This window comes from Thalassophryne amazonica, chromosome 6 (assembly GCF_902500255.1).
Source record: "Thalassophryne amazonica chromosome 6, fThaAma1.1, whole genome shotgun sequence".
NCBI lineage: Eukaryota > Metazoa > Chordata > Actinopteri > Batrachoidiformes > Batrachoididae > Thalassophryne > Thalassophryne amazonica.
Genome location: NC_047108.1, coordinates 124,156,213 through 124,168,500, shown reverse-complemented (window position 1 = coordinate 124,168,500; position 12,288 = coordinate 124,156,213). Strand labels below are relative to the sequence as shown.

The following is a 12,288-nucleotide window of genomic DNA, read 5'->3' as shown; positions in this document are numbered from 1 at the left end:
TGGATGGGATCCAGGCAGGATGGATCAAGGATCCATGGCTGTGCCATGGTGTTGTGAATGTTGCAAAGCACAGCACCACCACGTGCTTCCAGGCTTGACTTTTGGTTGTGAGTTGATCACTAACATGTGGATCATCTGCTTCCCATTAGAGATATGGCTGTTGCTGATTTGGCCAATCTGAATGAAGCTTGAAAATTGAGTCTTCCTGGTAAAACGTGTGCTATGTGAGATTTCTTTCTCCTCTATTAGCAGTGCCACAGGAGGTGTCCGCTCTTGTGAGGGTTGGTTTCCATGGAACTGTGTCTCTATTTGAATTTTTGCAAGGTATCTTGAGAATGCTTAAACCAATATGTATCAGCCATGGCAGGTGCTCATTGGGCCAATGTATGGAAGGATGGGATTAGATTTTGTTGTGATTGGTCAACGGTCAAGATCAGAGGTCACAGTCATATTTCTAGCCCCATGTTGATATATAAAAAAATGGGTATCTGTATGGAAATGAGTTTGCACAGTTTATTCGTCATGAACTTAACTGTTTAAAAGAACTTGTTGCATTTTGTCTGCATGTTTGGTGCTTTGAACTGTGGATTGTGTGTCACAACTTAAGTTACTCAACATTTGCCAGAAGATTTTAATGTGATCTCCAGAAAACCTGAGGGAAAGAGATCTCGTGCTGAGAAGTAAATTTTGGTGATGATCCTCATTAAATTCCATTTGGTTTCACACCCCCCCCACCGTCTGTGGAACATCCCAGTAGCTGCTTCAGTTCAGATTCCCCCGTCCAAGCAGCAACAGAACTGCATGTTAATGTCCGTTTGACTTTCATTCCTCTCTTGAAATTAATCGATAACTACTGTGGTTTAAAACTGAATTCACGCAGCGATTCCTTGAGTTGAAAGTAAAGCTTTTTTGAGGGAATTTGCTTTGATGTCTGTCTTGATCAAACCTGTCAGTCATACACAGATCCCATGACAGGCAATCAGCAAGAGAAATTTCCACAGACCTGCAGTGAGATATACATTTTGACAGGGGTGATAATGAAGTTATTGTATTGCAATAATGTAATGTGGTTCGGTCGAGGCGCGTGTGCTGCATCCACCACTCCACGGAACCTCCTTGAGTTCGGGCGTGCAACCACCCAGACAGATAGCCAGTCCATCGCCACCAATTCAAAAACATAAACACAAACCAGTGATCTAAGGTGATGACCGGATGTCTTTGTTCAACACTTTGTGTTGAACAAACTGTAACTTACAGAGACTCAGATGAGGGATTGTGAGGAAATGTCAACTACACGACTCAATTTAGCATGTAGGTGCCTCAGTAGCTTGGCATCTGTGACACATTTGTGCAAAGGTTTACCAGTATTTTCAGAATATCTATTTTTTTTTTTTTTTTTTTTTTATGGAAAGTTGCAAAATAGTCTCCATTGAGTGATCGAATGCCACTGCTGGGTTTTGTCCTCTCGTGATAACCATCATTCTAACTAGACTCTCACCCGGACAATAATTGCACTATGTCATGGCGATGGATCTGTGCTTCTCGCTAAATGTTGCCATTTCATTGTTTTTTAATCATTTCTGTTCGTCATGTGACCTGTAATAGCGGAAAAAGTATTTCCAGTGCAGTTTTTGTGAAATGACTTTTTTGAATCACCTCATGCAACCATTTTTTAATGGACTTTTTTTGTGAAGCGTATTTGCAATTCACTACTTCGATTTGGAGGGTTTTGGGAGGGTAATGGAAACCAGCCTGTTGAAAACCCCGGCACCACCTGGAGAAGGCCAAGGAGCCCGGCTGCAGCATGCGGGTGGTTACTTTCAAAAGGGATAATATTCAGTGGCAAGAAGAAATATATGAAGCCTTGAGCTATTACACATCTTAATTTTGAAATATCAGATTTGTAATAATAATAATAAAAGTAATTGCAGCCTTTAGTATAAGACAAGTAAATCATCACGTTAACAGCAACTTTTCTCAGGGGATGGATACATGAACATTTCAAAGGAACTGAATATGTCTTGGACTTTGTTTGACATCAATAATTAAGTTTTGCATTTTGCATCAGTAATTATACAACTATACATACGAGGGCTGTCAATAAAGTAACGGTCCTTTTAATTTTTTTCAAAAACTATATGGATTTCATTCATATGTTTTTACGTCAGACATGCTTGAACCCTCGTGCGCATGCGTGAGTTTTTCCACGCCTGTCGGTGACGTCATTCGCCTGTGAGCACTCCTTGTGGGAGGAGTCGTCCAGCCCCTCGTCGGAATTCCTTTGTCTGAGAAGTTGCTGAGAGACTGGCGCGTTGTTTGATCAAAATTTTTTCTAAACCTGTGAGACACATCGAAGTGGACACGGTTCGAAAAATTAAGGTGGTTTTCAGTGAAAATTTTAACGGCTGATGAGAAATTTTGAGGTGATTCTGTCGCTTTAAGGACTTTTCACGGTGCGAGATGTCGCTCAGCGCTCTCAGCCGCCGTCGTCAGCCTGTTCAAGCTGAAAACCTCCACATTTCAGGCTCTATTGATCCAGGACGTCGTGAGAGAACAGAGAAGTTTCAGAAGAAGTCGGTTTCAGCATTTTATCCGGATATTCCACTGTTAAAGGAGATTTTTTTAATGAAAGCCGGCGGTGCAGCGGCACAGGAAAAACACCTCCGTGTTGATAACCATTTGTAAAATCCAGGCGGCTTTTGATGGCTTTCAGTGGAGTGAGTATATGAGAAATTGTTTAACAGGCAGGACATGTTCCAACTTGTCTTTAAGGCTTTCAACAGAGGTGTTTTTCCTGTGGCGGAGCGTCGCGGCGTCTCTCATCAGCCGTTAAAATTTTCACTGAAAACCAGCTTAATTTTTCGAACCGTGTCCACTTCGATGTGTCTCACAGGTTTAGAAAAAATTTTGATCAAACAAAGCGCCAGTCTCTCAGCAACTTCTCAGACAAAGGAATTCCGACGAGGGGCTGGACGACTCCTCCCACAAGGAGTGCTCACAGGGGAATGACGTCACCGACAGGCGTGGAAAAACTCACGCATGCGCACGAGGGTTCAAGCATGTCTGACGTAAAAACATATGAATGAAATCCATATAGTTTTTGAAAAAAATAAAAAGGACCGTTACTTTATTGACAGCCCTCGTATAACAGGATTGTCTGAGAAAGAAGACTTGAAAGTTCATCTGTGATGACATATGGGCGATGCAAACCTAATTTTGCTGTATCTAACATTCTGCAAATATATGTACTTATGTCTCCATATACATTTCTACACGCTTTACTTTTTCTTGCCCCCCCCCCCTTTTAATATTATTATATTTAAGTAAATATGGGAAGAGTGGGGTACAATTAGTTATACCTAACAGCTAACGTTAGCTCATCTAGCCAGCCTTAGCAACGTTCATCGTAGCTTACAAAATAGTTGGTTCCTTTGTGTTTGATAACAATCTTCTCCTGTGATGTCTTATCCTTCTTATGTCTTATTACTTATTATATTATTATACCTTTTTCTTGAGCTGCTTGGGTGTGTAGGGAGAGTTCCCATGGGATAATAAAGCTTTTTAACCTACCATCCCTGGTTCTCAAGACCAGGCACCTAAGTGGCTCTACTCTACTCTACTCTTCTCTACTCTCCTATTTTACTCTTCCTTTTTAGATATTTAGATATACCTTTGTATACTGGCATAGTTCCACCTTAGAACTGGAATATAATATATAAGATATACCTTACTGAATTTTCATGAAAGTCCTTCTAAAGCTGTAAGTGGTGATGTGACGTGCAAAACTTGCACCATGCATGAAAATTCAGTAAGGTATGTCTTCTATAACACATTCGAATTCTAAGGTAGAACTCTACTAGTGTAGGCAGCATGGTGGATTAGTGGTTAGCACTGTTGCTTCACAGCGAGAAGGTCGTGGGTTCAATTCCCGTGGCCTTTCTGTGTGGAGGTTGCATGTTCTCCCCATGTTTGCGTGGGTTTCCTCCGGGTGCTCTGGTTTCCTCCCACATCCAAAGACATGCGGGTTAGGTGGATCGGAATCTTTAAATTGTCTGTAGGTGTGTGTGTGGGTGTGAATGTGTTTGTTTGTCTGTTTGTAGCCCTGCGACAGACTGGTGTCCTGTCCTGGGTGTACCCCGCCTCGCACTCTATGGCTGCTGAGATAGGCTCCAGCCCACCGCGACCCTTAATTGGACTAAGCAGCAGAAGATGAATGAATGAATGAATGAACTCTACTAGTGTATACTAAGGTATATCTAAATAAAAAGAGTAGAGTAGACTAGAGCCACTTAGGTGCCTGGTCTTGAGAACCAGGGATGGTAGGTTGCATGATTTATACATTTGCAGCCATGGAAGCTGATTACATCTTCAGGGTTATCTGGGTGTCTTGGTGGCTTTCCTCACTAATTTCCTTCTCACGTGGCCAGTTACTTTTTTAAAATAAAATAACATAGTCCTGTAATGACATTGTTAAAAAAAAAAAAACTCATGTTGCCCTTTTTGAGTGGCTTTGTGATTCTTTGTTTTGTTGGTGTCAGTCTGTGAAAAATCTATATAAATCAGTAAATCCTGAAAACACACACAGTCCAGTGATAAAATGTCACCAGCTTGCATCAGACATGGGCTTTAGATGTCCTGCCTGTAATAGATACAAGTCCCAAGATCAGGGCTCCCGGCTTTCTTTTTTTCTTTCCCCACATTGTTTTTGCTTGTTTCCATTTTGAGCGGCTCGTTCTTCGATGTTGAAACACAAAGAGGCTCCGACTCATCTCTTCGTATCCAGACAGATGGCGCCTGTTGGTCTTCCTTTTGTTGTATGCAAATATTGCCATTTCGCTCCACCTTGACTGATATGATATATAAATGTTTGAGGAGTTGGAGGGTTAGTAGGGCATGTGAACACTGTGGATCAGGAACATGGTAGGTGGGACTTGCTGCAGATTGGATGGCCCTTGCTGGAGAACAGTGTTGCCCTGTTTTGCAGTTGTAGATTACTCTCTTTGCCGGTTGGCTGTGGTGAGCATCACCTGGAATACATCGATTCACGGCCCTGAATAATGCAGGCGAGCCATTTTGGAATTACACACGGACCCGAGGGGAGAAGTCCAATTAACATATGTATGAGCTGAACAGAGATGGAGAATTCTTGTCCTAGCGTTTTGCCGACACGTTACGGGGTGTTAGTGGTGAACACTCGCATACTGCATCAGCCGTATAAACAGTCCTGCCGGAGCTCTCTGTTACTTCATGCCCGCCCAGTAAGAGGGGTTCAGCTTTGGGAGAAATTACACTGGCAGGCTGCAAACATCCTCGCCACTTTGCACTTGAGATAGCACAACTGTTGCAGTAATGATGCTTCAGGCGGACGGGTGAGCAAACACGAGAGCATCAGAGGGATGTTCAGTCTCGCGAGTCAACAATGTTGGATGCTGACCCCGCTGGTGCCAGTTGACACGGTGCAGCCTCACCTGGAGTAATCCCCTTTGAGTCCTGAAGCAGGGTTGTGCCATTAAAATGGCACACTAATTAAAATAGAATAGTTATGCGATGGATGACAGCAGAGAGACCGAGATGACACCCAGAATGTAAAGTCTCCTCTACCAGCGATGCGGTAGAAAGAGAGCTGAGCAGAATCCTTGATTAGAAAGAATTATTCATGTTCTTTTTTTTGTGTTCCTGCTGTTCCCACTGACTTCATGCCTGCCACAGCAGACTGCTCGCTGCACCTGCTCAGCCTCTAAAACAATGCCTTGGCTTACCAAATCCGCGTCTTTGGCAGTGCAGATGTTCCCATTCTACTGTTGAGGTAATTCCACATTAAAATAATAATTAAAAAAAGCTTGGTTTAGATCCAGAAACTTAATGTTTTACTCTGAACCTGCCTGACAGAAGTATTGATACATGCATGAAGAGATAGCATGAAGTGCTTGGAGGAAGGCCAGATAAAGAGAGCGAGAGCTGGAACACCACAAGGCGTAGTTGTGACACGCTGCCATTTCAAAACATCTGACTGCATCGAAGAGGCAGAGAAGAAGAAGAAAAACACTTTGAGTTTAACTGTGTCATACGGTTTTTTCACATGGGGGATTTTTTTTAACCATAACCCTCTCAAGTTAATAAAACAGACAGAACTTTCTGCCCCCAAGAGGTAGGGGATGATAAAAAATTAGTTATGGAAGAGAATACTTTTATCTTTTTTATGAGCAGGAAACAAAGAGGAAAGGAGACAAAGGTCTTATCGGAGACCGCAGTAGGAACCTGTCCTTGGGAAGTGGGCTGGCAACATTTTACAGAGGCCAAGGTTGTAGTTAAGCTTGGATCACAGGCTTACAGCTTTTAAACACACACACAGACGCGCACTGGAATGAGATCACGGGGAAATGATTGTTTTTGAAGCCGTACCAAATTAAACATTGTTGAACAGCTTACATATTTATGCAGAACGTCCAAGCTGAAATTGATAGCACCATTCCACCTTCTAATCTGGACAAGGACATTCCTCGAAGAACAAAATATTTGCCACTGCAGTTGAGGAGCAGTTACAGAGTAATTGTAACATGACTGAGCTGCAGTGTTGGTTGGCATCAGCAAAGTTGAGGGCATCGCTTCAGACTGTTGTTGTGAAGGCTGAGTTCAAAGTATGAAAATGTCCATTTTCCCATTGAGTTTTAGTATGTTCCATGTCTACATGTGGTTATGGGGCCGTACCCAGGTTTGAGTCCTGGCCTGAGTGATCTTTGCTGCCTGTCTCTCACTGTCTTTGATTCCCTGTTTCCTGTCTTGCTTTCACTGTCGCTATATAATAAAGAATGAAAAAGTGATTCAGCCCTGGAGAAGCGGCTGAAGACAGAACAAATGGTTGAACAGATGATTGGAACCATCACAACCTGATCACACGGCAACAGCCTGATGATGTCAAAAAGTGACTTAATGTAGTAGTTTGTGATACTGTCATAAAATTATTTTGTGATGGATCATGGAAATTTGGGGTGACATTGAGGTTGGGTGGGGAGCATTGGATTTATGGTTAGGGTTAAAAAATAATGACCAAAATTTGACTGTCTCACAGAAATGTAGCGCATTTTGTGACGTTATCATGAAACAGAAAAAACCCCCCAAAAAAACAAAACATGAGACAAAAAAAACAAAAACATGAGACTGGGCTGACCATCAGTAGATGGATAAACTACAACACAATGAATGACTGATATCCACAATCCTCTTTAACCCTCATCCTACCACTAGGGGTCTGATTTATTATTTTACTTGCTGTTCAAATACCGTATTGTTATACCAGGCTAATATTTTAAGAATTTGTTGGGCCTATAATTCTGCCAGAGGAAATTACACTTGTTTTATCCACTTTCATAACTTTTAACCACTTTTATCAAATACATGTTATAAGATGAAAGAAGTTATGTGTTGCTTTGGTCTCAGGTGACAGCATCATTGTTGACATCTGCGCAGCAACGCGGTCATGGGGTGGAGTCACACATCAAATGTCAAACGGTTTTAATATTTTGCCACGTCCACATGATATTTTATGGTCTGAAATCTCACACAATTAACCAATCAGTCAGTCATCTTCAACCACTTTTCCGGGTTCAGGTCGCGGGGGCAACAACTCCAGCAGGGGACCCCAAACTTCCCTTTCCTGTGTCACATTGACCACCTCTGACTGGGGGATTCCGAGGCGTTCCCAGGCCAGTGTGGAGATATAATCTCTCCACAAAGTCCTGGGTCTTCCCCAGATTCTCCTCCCAGATGGACGTGCCTGGAACACCTCCCTTGGGAGGCATCTAGGAGGCATCCTTACCAGATGCCTGAACCATCTCAGCTGGCTCCTTTCAGTGCGAAGGAGCAGCGACTCTACTCCAAGCCTCCCACGGATGACCGAACTGCTCACCCTATCTCTAAGGGAGACACCAGCCACCCTCCTAAGGAAGCCCATTTCAGCCGCTTGTACCCGCAATCGAGTTCTTTCGGTCATGACCCAACACTCATGACTAGGGTTGAGTATCAAAAACCGGTTCCTTTCGGGTATTGTTAAGAAATGATTCGATCCACCAACATCAATAACCTTTTTGCTTAACGATTCCCTTATCGGTCCTTCAGAGTGGCTGTTGTTTTTGGGGGCGTTTGTCAGGAAAATGATCATTTCTCTACATTGATTACAGACCCTGCAGTGGGTTTGTAATCAACTTTTCTGCAGCACGGCTTTGCTTTGAACCTTGAACCAGTGCTTCGATCTGGTGCTTTGTTGATTTGTTGTTTTATTTCGCTTTATCTTCATTTTCCCCGCTAAAACCCCAAAGAGCTTATGTCTGTGAGTAATATTTACCTTTTTATGTTAAACCAACCTGTTATGGTCTTCTGGAAGTTGATATATGTATTTTATAACTTAAAAATGGGACAGATGCTAACGCATTAGCATGTCTATGGCGTTTTCAATGTTTAAGTTAGCATTAAGCTGTTCGCATCTCCGCAGGTTGTTTGTGCATTTGTTTTCTGCATAATCATAAAAGAGCCAAATTGTATTTTTTTTTCATTTCTTTTTATTCATATATTAATAATAATAGCAACAACTTCAATAATAGTAATGACAACTCATAACTAATATGCTACAATACAATTTTAGAGAAAGAGACAAAAAGAACCTGATGAAACAAAACAACAGAAAAGATAAAACCACCTAACAATGAAAATAAATAAATACATATAGAAATAAATGTTTCCTGTGAACACCTAGTGACTCTCACATCTCCACTTCATCCCTGTTTAAGTTTAATGACAATTTGTTTCAGTCAAACCATATTTTCAATGTGTTAATTTCTTCAGTGATGTCATCTATCTGCCAAACTAGAAAAGTGCTGCATCCTAGTAAGAGCAGAATACTACTGGAAAGTTACTACTAAGGAAAGTTTTTTTTTTTTTTTTTCTCACCTAAATGGATGCTGCACTCGCTGCAGTTTATTGTCTGGAATAGTCCCAGATTGCATTTCAGAGATTCTAGAATTCAAACATTTTTTTGTGCGGGTGGTGTTGGGGGGTAATATTGGGTTTCAGCTTTTTTGTTTTTTTTCACCACTTTCATCCCCGAATATGTCAATTGTGAGTCACTTTTGTGTGGATTAAAGTGACTAACCTGTCCTCTCTTGTAGCGAGAAAGAAATGAGAATCATCCTCCGTTCTATTCACACAGCTCCAAATGCTGTGCAGCTCTCTGCCGAGTCAAGTTAGAACGATGGAATCCAGTCGGAATTAATAACTTCAAAGCGAAATGCCGTTTAAATCAAATAGACACCTCTTTCAAATGTTGTAATACAAACAAACTGCAATAGAACAAAACGTTTTTTCCAAAACGAGACGTCCTGCGCTGACGTGCAGCAGCCGGCTGAGCTCAGCTCAGAGGTACGGAGAGACATTCATGCCAAAATGTCTGAAAGGAAATGCTTTTGACAAAACTACAGATTTTATTTATTTTAAGGATCCAGTGACCAATTTAAAATGTTGAATGTTGACATAGAAAACCTGTAAAGTCTAGTTTTAGTACACAGAAAATTCACAAGAGGTATCGATAAGGGAATTGATAAGGAATCGGATCAATAAGCAGAATCGATAATGGCATCGATATCGATAAAATCTTATCAATACCCATCCCTACTAATGACCATAGGTGAGAGTAGGAATGAACACTGACCAGTAGATTGAGAGCTTCGCCTTTTGGCTCAGCTTCCTTTTGGTCACAACAGTACGGCAGAGCGAATGCAACACCGCCCCTGCTGCGCCGATTCTCCGGCCAATCTCACGCTCCATCGTCCCCTCACTCGTGAACAAGACCCCAAGGTACTTGAACTCCTTCACTTGGGGCAAGGCTGTATTCCCTACCCGGAGTAGGCAATCCATCGGTTTCCTGCTGAGAACCATGGCCTCAGATTTAAAGATGCTGATCCTCATCCCAGCTGCTTCGCACTCGGCTGCAGACCGCTCCAGTGAGTCTTGGAGGTTCAGATTCATGGAATTAAAATTACAGTGGTGCCAAAGAAAATTATTTTCATGCCTTAAATCTTAAAAAAAAGCTTAGTGGCCCTACACCTTTAAATAAGATCTGGCTTAGATCTGGGCTCCCGTTAATGGCGCAGTTATTGTTGAGGTGTTGTGCAAAGATGACCAGGTGACTCTGATCGTTATCTCACATGAAATGGAAGAAACTATTTGCCCAACTGAGGTAAAACGTGAAGCAGATTGCTCCAAAAAATGCAGTTGCTCCCCTGTGATGTCACCAAATCCCAAAATAATCACAATAAAGACACAGCTATGGGAGGCTTCATTGTTGGGGGCAGTATCTGTGACATCGTCTCCTCCACTACCAAAAAAAAAATAACAAACTTAAAATGCACTTTGATATTTGTTCCCGCTTCTCATCAGAAATTATTTGAAGCCTCTTTCTGGATTATTTATTTATTTTTATTTTTTTTTTTTTTGTAATCTGCAGACAGTCTAATGATGTCCAGCCTTCAAATGCAAAATTTGCTCTGAACCCAGAGGAATCATCTTGTGCTTACTCTTGATATCAAATCCTAAATCTTGTCTTTTCACCCTAAAGCTTTGCCCTCGGCGTTCGTCCACACACACACACACACACACACACACACACACACACACACACACACACGGTTCCTCTGCCTCACATACAAAATGCTGCTAAACAGAAAAAAAAGGATCGATTGAGTTGGAGGCTGTGATCAAAGGATTGTTCATATCACTTTTCCAGGTTTTCTTGCGTGATCAGGTCAGATTATGAGTCCAGTTTAGGCACATTTGCTACGACAGAAAGTCATAGGTGCAAAACACATTTGTCATCTTAATAAAGTTGTGCCGGAGCTGCAGTGAGAGAGGCAGAGACTGAAGCAGACACCTCACTGTAATGTTCACATTTCATATCTGCCGCTGCCCAGCAGCTTGCCTTTTTTGAATTATTAAGCGGAGAATTCATTTTTATTTCTTTTTGCCTGTTTCTTCTTTTTTCCTCTCTCTGTCTTTCTTTCTTGCTCCTCCGTGTCAGCTGAACCAGCGCTGGCTGAAATGGTGGCTCTCACTGAGATGCAAATGCCAGCCTTTGAAGGGGTGCATTGGGAACGTCAATTAATCCGGACGTTTACTTGCCTGGAAAAAAAAAACTGCACAACCATTGTTAATATGCTGTTTCATCTCCAGCAGTGAGGATAAAATGCAGCCACACAGAAATAGGCCTGTTTGCACATTTGTTCATATCGCTTTTCCTCCCACAATGCTTTTCTAACACAAGACCCGCAGTTCTTCATGTAGCTGAACTCTACAGTGCATCCGGAAAGTATTCACAGCGCTTCACTTTTTCTACATTTTATAATGTTACAGCCTTATTCAAAAATGGAGTAAATGAATGTTTCCCCCAAAATTCTCCTCAAAACACCACATAATGACAACATGAAAAAAGTTTTTTTTTTCCAAATTTATTAAAAAAATAATAATAATAATCTAAGAAATCACGTGTCCGTAAGTATTCACACCCTTTGTTCCAGTGCTTTGTTGATGCATCTTTGTCAGCAATTACAGCCTCAAGTCTTCTTGAATATGATGCCACAAGCTTGATGCACCTATCTTTTGGCAGTTTGGTTCATTCCTCTTTGCAGCACCTCTCAAGCTCCATCAGGTTGGATGGGGAGCGTCGGTGCACAGCCATTTTCAGATCTCTCAAGTGATATTCAATCAGATTCAGGTCTGGGCTCTGGCTGGGCCACTCAAGAACATTCACAGAGTTGTCCTGAATCCACTCCTTTGACATCTTGACTGTGTGCTTAGGGTCATTGTCCTGCTGAAAGATGAATCGTCGCCCCAGTCTGAGGTCAAAAGCTCTGAACATTATTGCGTTCATCTTTCCCTCAATCCTGACTAGTCTCCCAGTTCCTGCTGCTGAAAAACATCCCCACAGCATGATGCTGCCACCACCATGTTTCACTGTAGGGATGGTGCCTGGTTTCCTCCAAACATGACTCCTGACATTCACACTGAAGAGTTCAATCTTTCTCATCAGACCAGAGAATTTTGTTTCTCATGGTCTGAAAGTCCTTCAGATGCCTTCATCTCAATTTTGAGCTTCATGTCAATGGCTGTGAACACTTATGTACTTGTGATTTCTTAGTTTGTTTATTTTTTATAAATTTACAAAAATTTCCAAAAACTTTTTTCACATTGTCATTATGGGGTATTGTGTGTATAATTTTGAGGACAAAAACGAATTTCATTAAT

At 41.7% G+C, this 12,288-nt stretch overlaps 1 protein-coding gene across 1 annotated transcript in view; it reads left to right on the top strand.

Annotated features, from left to right (window-relative positions):
- agrn (agrin) overlaps positions 1 to 12,288 on the top strand; it is a 945,905-nt gene that overhangs the window by 631,605 nt on the left and 302,012 nt on the right. The window lies entirely within an intron of this gene.